This window comes from Halictus rubicundus, chromosome 15, assembly GCF_050948215.1.
Source record: "Halictus rubicundus isolate RS-2024b chromosome 15, iyHalRubi1_principal, whole genome shotgun sequence".
Lineage (NCBI taxonomy): Eukaryota > Metazoa > Arthropoda > Insecta > Hymenoptera > Halictidae > Halictus > Halictus rubicundus.
The window spans coordinates 5,829,009-5,837,830 of record NC_135163.1 but is presented as its reverse complement, the minus strand read 5'-3'; the positions used below and the strand labels follow the sequence as shown (position 1 = coordinate 5,837,830).

Below are 8,822 nucleotides of genomic sequence, written 5' to 3'. Positions count from 1 at the left end.
CCCCTTGTGCCCGATCACCTCCGATCAGTAACGTTCCGGCGCCCCGCCCCGTTGACTCTTGGGAAAGCTATTCGGCGTGTCTGACCCGTGACGCGCTTCCACTGCTCGAAGCCCTTGCGTAGGTACCTGGCCCTCTTGAATCTCTCAGGGCCGCCACTCTGTGTACGCATGGCATTTTAAAGATCCGCTGTCGTCTAATGATTGCTCTCGAGGGGAGACTGCGACGAACGACAGTAAGCAAACGAGAAAGAGAGAGAAAGAGAGAGAGAGGGGGGGTGGAACCTTGGGACTATCAAGGGCCGAAGAGAGGGAAAAGCTCGATTCCGGAAAGCACCGACAGTAAAGAGAGGAGCAACGTCCATGTGTCACGAACGTCAGGATGTTATGGGTCTACGGGATAGTCCCAGCTATTTGAAACGATGGACCACGCCCAAAAGGCCTGCCATCTCCTGCTTCGACTGACTCTCTCTCTATCTCTCTCTATCTCTAGCATGACTGCTGCTATGTCTCTCTCACTCTCTCTCTCTCTTAAGGTCTGTATGTATATCTGTCGGCGATCGATCCTCTTTCCTCGCGACACACAAGCTGGCAAAAATTTACCAGCCGGCAAAAGTCGGAGCGACGAAACGGGACAGCCGAATACGCCCCTGGCTGAAGCGCGAGCCGAGGCCTGTGCCAATCGATAACCAACCTCCTGGTGCCTCTACCGTTTGACAGCTTCCACGAGACATTTCTACGTGCTTATTTCCCTTTCCTCTTCGTCTCCTATTTTTACAAGGCCCTCCGGTATCGTCTCGCTCTCCGTGAGCCACCTCTCTCTCTCTCTCTCGCAAAGAATCGAATACAGAGAGAAAAAGAGAGAGAGAGAGAGAGAGAGAGAGAGATTTTATACGGACTCCTTTCCTTTTTCTCTCTTTCTCTCTTCTTCTCCTCTGGCTCTTTCTAGCTCTGGGATCGACGGCCCCGCTTCCTCGATGCGTCTCCTTTATAGATCGAGACGGGAACGACACACAAAACCAGTCGGAAACACAGAGGAAAAAGGAGCACCGCGCGCGATCGATTAAAAGACTGAAAGATTCTGCGTGGCCGGCTGCCGCCACGTGCTCGAACCGCCGCTACGCCCCTCCCCCGCGCGCCCGTACGCCACTCCCCCGCGCCGCTCCGCCCCGCCCGCTTGCCCGCCCCAACCCCTTTTTTGCACCCGCGACGAGATAATGCGAACGGTTACGCGTTTCGAACGATTCTCGCAGGACACCCGCGCTCGCTAGACTGCGGATTTTATGCTTTTCATGAATTTATGACAAATACGAGAATGTTCGATTTAACCCTCCGTCTGCAACCCGGAGCGAAGTTCCGCTCTTGGATTTCATTCTTCTCGATATTTCCGTTTTCCCATTAATACTTCAATACGTGTTCCAGCATTTTTTTAGGTTTTTTGAAAGCCTAGAACAGTAACAAGATTAGTCGGGAATAGAAACGACTCGGTATGCAGACTGGGTTAAAATTGTATAAATTGTGTCTAAAGTTATTAAACCTACCACGGTCAAACTATTGAGAAAATGCTTTCATAGCATTCATTCTATTTTCTTGATTGATGCACAACATTTTTATTCTGCATAAAGATCCGCAGTCTACCGCTCGCACAACCAGCTGCTCCAGGATTGGCCCCGGGGCCAGCTCCAGGGGCCAGAACGCCTAACGATCGAGATCGTGATCTGGGAGAAATACGAGAGCAATAACGAGCGATTCTCTTTCTTGAACTCTGCGGTGGTGGATGGGTATTTTGAGATCGGTGGATGGGGATTGCCCTCAGGGGCATCGATAAGGTTGTCCTGGCTCCGTCGGGAACCAATTGCGTGGCCCTTTGTGTAAAAGCGAGAGATAAGTTTGAGATCGATGAGAGATTCTGTTTTCGATGTTTTGGCCCTCGGGGCCAATCTCGCGCACTCCCGGGGCCAGAGCGTTTTGGCCACGTCTCATGCTCTAGAATTTTGATAAGTCGATATTTTGCGGCGGCAGAGGATGGTATGTGGACTTTTTCACTGGAAAAGTGTTTTATTATTAAGTCGATGATTTATTGCGAATGACGAACATGTTTATGTTTCGACAATTGCGTTTGTGTTGCGATACGTGAGCGGATTATTGGAAAACAGCGACGTGCAATTTATGCTAACCGATGGAAATTCTTTTTCAATTTTATCCACCCGGTACATAGAAAGCGACAGTTTATTGGTCTCATTGTTCTGTTTCGCTAGCTGTTTGATCGAGTTGGATAATTGTTTGGTCGAGTCATAAATAATTTACTTACCAATAAAATAACAATTACTTTATTCGTAACGTTGTCATTTGTCAAGTAGACCAAGACTGAGATGCTAAGTTGGAATTATTTATGACCAGACTGCGGATCTTCGTGCAAAACGAAACAGGAGCTAACTAAAAATTCATGTAACAATTTCAACAAGTTTCGTACATTGTTTGAAATTTCGCCTAATCATGTTACAAATGCGTGAAATCCGCAGTCTATTTATGACTCTAGCAATTATTACTCCCAGACTACAATGCGAACAATCTGACTTGCAATTCTCCCTCTTTAGCGTCGCAGACTTGCGCAACTCCATTAATTTGAAAAAGACTCTGACGAATACATGATCACTATAAGCACCGCTGTGTTATCAAGCAAATAGGAAGCACCCTCTTTCCGCTACCGATAACGTCTCGCTGCGCGACGCTAAGGGGGGAAAGTATAAATTTGTATGCCGCAGAATATATGAAATGCTGCAGAACGAATCTCCACGAAATCCACAAGCAGCAAATTTTGTTACCGTCGCAAATATTCTTGTATTTTCCATCTGTTCCTTGATGCGAGCCTTGAAGCAAAAAGAGACGATAGAGGGGGAAATAGAGAGAACTGTGCGCTTACGATCGGTTTGCTCGGTTAGTTCGTTATAGACAATTCTTTCTTTGAGACGGAGCATGAGGGAGAGTGCGTTCCAGAAAAGAGGGGAGTGGCTTAAAGCCGCTTCAAAGCCGCTGACAACTATTCGAGATCGCTCGGCGAAGTTTAAAGATGTTTGGAACCGTTTGAAGCTGCTTTGGGTTGGAACAGCTTGAAGCAGCTTCGGCTTGGAACGGTTTGCAGCAGCTTGAAGCCGCTTGAATCGGCTTAAAGCCGTCCGAAGCTGCTCCAAATAGCTTGAGAGTGCTTCGAGCAGCTAGCAATCGTTTTGGTTCCGAGCTATTTGAGATGTCTTCGGTTTGAAGCAGTTTAAAGCCGCTTCAGCTTGGCGCAGCTTGAAGCAACTTCGGCTTGGAGCGGTTCGAAGCAGTTTGAAGCCGTTTAAACCCGCTTGAAGCCGTTTGAAGCCGCTTCGGAGAGAGTAACCTATGCTATTCTGTATTGTCGAAGCCTGGAGACGCACTCGTGTCGCGAGACTGACGAGAGAAAAGAGCGGCGAAACGACAGGAGAAAGGAAAAGAAAAGAAAAGCGAGAACGAATGAGAGAAAGAAAGAGAGAAAACGAAAACATACCTACACATTTAAGATAATGTACAAGTCTCTAGTGTGATACATTTCTACGCTTATTCTCTAAACTAGTAGTCATGAAGTCTAAAGTAAACGATACCTCGTTGTGGTTTGTAAAACGTCGATTAATAAAAGGGGAAAGAAAATGATGAGGAAAGAAAGAGAGGGGAGAGAGAGAGAGAGAGAGAGAGAGAGAGAGAGAGAGAGAGAGAGAGAGAGAGAGAGAAAGAGTGAAGTGCACGGATAACGACGAGCGAGAAAAAACGGCGAAAAACAAGTAACGTAGTTCTGTAATAGAAGAGTGTAATAAAACGGCGAGAATAAAAATCGATGCGAGCAACAGAGCGCGCACGACAAAACGCTAAAAAAAAACGAAGTATATAAGTTAAACAAGCAAGCGACGAATAAACGAAAAATAAAAAGCATAAAAGTAAAAAAACGTATGATAAAAGACACGCAGACACACAGGTACCGACGTGTAATGATCAAAATCCGCTTAGGCTGACTTTTTTGCGAGAGAATTGCGAGAGTATGCGAGTGAACGAGAGGGAGTGCGAGTGTGAGAGAGTGTGTGTGTGTGTGTCAGAGAGAGAGATTACGTTCGCAAATGGAGCCGACGAACCCGTAGATTCGAATTGTCCGGCGGCAGACGTCCTAATTAGTCGCAGAAGCACTGGAAATTGTAAGCGAGCGCCAAATATCGCTCGAACCAGCGATAGGGAAATGATGAAATGGGAGGAAACACTATACTATACACACGGATAATAAGAGAGAGAGAGAGAGAGAGAGAGAGAGAGAGAGAGAGAGAGAGAGAGAGAGAGAGAGAGAGAGAGAGAGAGAGAGAGAGAGAGAGAAAGAAAGAGTGGGGGACACACGCGCGAAGTGTCACAAAGAACAGTTGCGGATGGATGCGTGGACGCCGATGAATGGATGATTATTTCCGAAAAACCGAGAAACGTGTGTGGGACTCGCTCGACCTTGTGCGCGCGTGAGTTTACAAGCAGAGTGTTCGAGGATATAGTGTTCGGCATGTACATAATTCTGTATATACGAACGAATCACTGACTGTACAATACCACCCAAATATATTTATATTTCATGTTAAAACAACTTCGCATACCAGTCATTTCCATCGTCCCACCTTATCCGACGTTAAACGTACTTAACACATTATCTACCGGTGATTATTCCATAATTTTTGAAAGTCTATGCCCCAGAGTTTCTAATAGACCCTACGACAGCAACAGAAACTTCAATCATAAACCAACAGCTCACCCAGAATAACGTAATCGAATAGTTCAATTTGGAATAGTTGTATGAAAGAAAATTTTTAAGCTTCCAATTTCTACAGCAGAATTATTGAAAAGCCTAACAAGCTTCCGGTAGATGAAGTGTTCGCTGGCTTCAGAAATCAAAGGTAAGCAGTTTGTAAATTTTTTATGAAATCTGCTTCATAGTAATTATTAGACCACGGATCTTTATGCAAAATTAAAATTTTCCGGAAATAACTACAGTGTCTATTCTATATATGTCTCGAATGCCTAGCAGATAAAAGTCCCAGAACTATCCCCACTGCCGCGGGGTATACCCAGTGAGGAGCCATGCACCTGGCCGATATATGTCCCTGCCAGACCCGTGTTTTGGGCATACATCGAGTAAACACTGTAATCTTTTCTTCCTTCAGCAATTTTAATAAGTTGATGATATTATTGGTACTTCACAGTCCACAATCTAAAAATCACACAATTGGTTTAAATTAGTAAGCTATCTTGCCCACGATATGATTTAACAATTTCTTTTACAAATTTGGATAATTCAGTTTTATTGCGTTATATTCGCGTTAATTGAATTTGATTGCAAATCCGATATAATAGATACCAATAGAAACTCAACGAAATAGAATAAATCCAATAAAATAAACCCAATAAAAAAAAAAATAGGTGAAAGAACGTGTTTAAAAAAGCTTGTTGAACGCGATCATTTGACCTGTCGTGTTAACAAAATTTTGAAATTTTCCTTCTCACTGTGCTGTGTTCGATTGAATTGAATTTGAGAAATATTTGTGAAACGTGAAACGTAATAGAACGCGATGGAATAGAATAAGTGCTATAGAATAAATCGAACAGGGTGCAGGGCCGTGTTGAAAAAAGGATAACTCAACGGAGGCGTTCACTATCAAAGAGCGTTCACATGTGCCAGCAGGAACAGGCGAAAGGGTCCGCAAGAAAGACAGGTCTGTGCCTCTTGTCAGTACCGTGAATCCCAGGACGAAGAGTGAAGGGGGCAGCTACAGTGATTTTCAGGGAACTGAATCGACAGATTTCACTAATGGCGATATGACGCGTGCGTATCGTCAAGGCGAACCAGTCCACAGGCTCGTGTGTACACCCGGCAGTTTAATGATCACGCCGAGAAAGAGAGCCCCCTTATTTTTCGTTGCATCGTTGTTGTCTCTTCCGTTTTCCTTATTCCAACGGATTACGTAACGCGAACGTTAAATAAATTACGACATTCTGCACTTCGACCCTCTCTAAACTCCTTTTCTGTTTGTCTAGTTTGTTATATAAATTGCAATTTTTATCTCGTCATTTCCATTCATTCTAACACTGCAGATTTCACGCGTTTATGAACAAAATTACACGCAATTTCAAACGGTAAAAACATTGGAAGAATTTTAAATTATATTACTTTGAACCTGTTAAACGTATTAAGAAAGAAAATAAATTTCCATTTCACTCCAATTTGTTGCTATCCGGGCAGAAAATTTTTGAGTTACAGAAAGATCCGCTGTCCAATTAGTAGACTGCGGATTTTACCAAATGCAAGACAACATAACTTCTAATTGGCACAGCACAATTATTGAGAAGATAAAGTGTAGACAAAGGTAGATAAAGTGTTAAGAATTAATTCTCAATTCAATAAAATCATTAAGCAGATATATAAGCGTCTACGCAACCGCCGAGTACTGCAATTAGTACAGATTTTGTTGCACACCGAAATCTGCAGTCTATTCATTATTTTACTTTAGTCATTGACCCTCGGACGGCGGACGTGAATGATCGTGAATAATGTGTCTCGAGTCACGTGAAGTCACAAAAGGAACCCTCTAACCAAACTCCGAAAATGCCGGGTCGAATGTCGAAATTGTACACCTTACCTTAGTCATGCGATTTTTTCATTCATCACGCTTCTTTCTTACACAAATTTCTTCCCGCTCGTATAGCAGTCTTCGTCTTGTTCCGTTTGCTTTCTCTGGGCGACAGAAAAAATTTGCAGGAGAGATTAGCAATGTTTATAAATGTCAAAATTTTTTAACGAATATTCATAAAGACACACTTCAAGATCCCATCGACCAGTCACGAAAACATTTCCCAAAAAGTTCAATAACATTAAAAAAGAAATACTCACGACACTGTCCTGGAAGGTAATTATCTTTACTATTAAATTATTGATTTTTCAACACGCATAGGTTGATACCTCTTTGTAGAAAATGGCGAGCTGCATCGAATAGTGCGTAGAAAAATGATGAGGGTCACCTTGAAACCTCCGGAACTGTTTCATCTACAAAAACAAAAAGCTGTTATAGCAAATATTGTAGTCGTCTTTATGCTGAAAAAGTTTAGTTGATAAAGCTTTTTTCATATGTTCTGTTCCACGGTGAGACGCTCCGTCCGAAGGGACAAGCGTGCGACCAAGGTCAGTTAAACCACCTACTGGCAACCTAACGACCGTGAGCGTCATAAATTACGAAACACGCGTCCAAAAAAGTATAGCAAATGTACCCGTAATTTAGAGATTCGAGACAACCGAAGGGAACGCGACTGACGGACACATGTCGGCGTGCTTAGATTTATAGCCGTATGCAACCAAATGCACTTTTCCGAATTTTCCATTGTGTCCACCGTCAACTTTCAAACGTTCAACATTTGTTACTTAATGCGTTGCACAACTATGTGGAAAACCCGTTCCTCCGCCGAATATTATTTGGCATAGGGGGCGAGGTGCCGGGGGAGAGGGGTGCAGAGTGCAACGGATGCACCGGGCGAGGGCGCGGGTATTTTAAACCCGCTGCGCTGTTGTAAGCTTGGGGGAGAGATCTTTTAACCTTCGAGCCGTAACCTCCCGGTACGGATTGAATAAAGTTGCATGCGCGGAAGGTGCGCGACCCGGCACAATGAAATACAGGAACCACGGCTTCCTGGTGCAATTTCAGCCATTGTCACCGTTATTTTTGTCGCGGCGTGTTTTCCATTCTATTTAACATTCCTCCGGCTACAACCAGCCGGTCATTGTTTTTCATTCTCTTTTTTTTTTTTCCTGCAAGCGTTCCCTTTGCCGTCACTGTTCCCGATAAGGCTATACCGGAACGCGTAGTATCCTGACTTCGGTTCACGATTGACGCACGGATTTCACTTATCTCATAATTACTAAACCACGTGCGTCTACGACTAGACGGCGGATTTTATCCATTTGCGACAAACCTCGGTGCGATTCCAAAGAACACGAAGGTTAAACGCATTTTGAAATATCCGCGTGTTGTTTAACCCTTTGCACTCGGCGCTATTTTCATTCTAAAACTAAATTTTTCTTCCGTCTTGGAATATTTTCATTTTCTTCGTACGAAACTGATCCGATTTATACTTATAATATTTAAATGTTTAAGTGATCTATTAAATACAAATTTTGTAATGTAACAAATATTTTGTAATATATTTTGCAATTTCTTTGAAATAATGCCACAATAATTTCTAGTGGTGCTTCAGAGTCACCACTCGAGTGCAAAGGGTTAAAGTTTATCAAAGTCCAGAAAGATCCGCAGTCTACTTATGAGAAAGGATCATTGATACTTTTGCAAATTAAATATCTAGTTCAGCCAGCATGGTTGTGACTAATGGATGCTCCGTCGCATTTTTGCATGGAAAATGGTACAAAAAGTTAATCGCGCATAGAAAATTATTTCTGACCTTTTGCTTCCAAGGAAAGATCATTAATGCTTCTACTCTTGCAATTTAAATATTGAGTCCCGTCCAGCTGGCATGCGGCAGTTCGAAATATTGAAATTCTCAAGTTTGTGCCAAATTAGTTGCAAAAAAATGGGAGCATAGAAAATTATTTCCCGATATTTTACTTGTAAAGAAGGATCGCCGGTGCTGCTATTGTCGAAAATTAAATATTGAGTTTCGTCCGGCTAGCATGCGGCAGTTTGAAATATCGAATGCTTCGTCGCTGAAACCCCTTTGTTTTCGGTTCGTCACGCGTTAAAAACGTGTCGGGAACAAATAAGACGAGCTGTATGTGT

General features: G+C 43.3%; 1 long non-coding RNA gene across 1 annotated transcript; it reads right to left on the bottom strand.

Annotated features, from left to right (window-relative positions):
- Nucleotides 1-4,747: 4,747 nt before the first annotated feature.
- LOC143361324 (uncharacterized) lies at nucleotides 4,748-7,047 on the bottom strand. The gene is made up of 3 exons (XR_013083434.1): nucleotides 6,987-7,047; nucleotides 6,681-6,769; nucleotides 4,748-5,254 (listed from the first exon to the last, which is right to left on the bottom strand). It is a non-coding gene; the product is annotated as an uncharacterized LOC143361324 (long non-coding RNA).
- Between the last annotated feature and the right edge of the window lie 1,775 nt (nucleotides 7,048-8,822).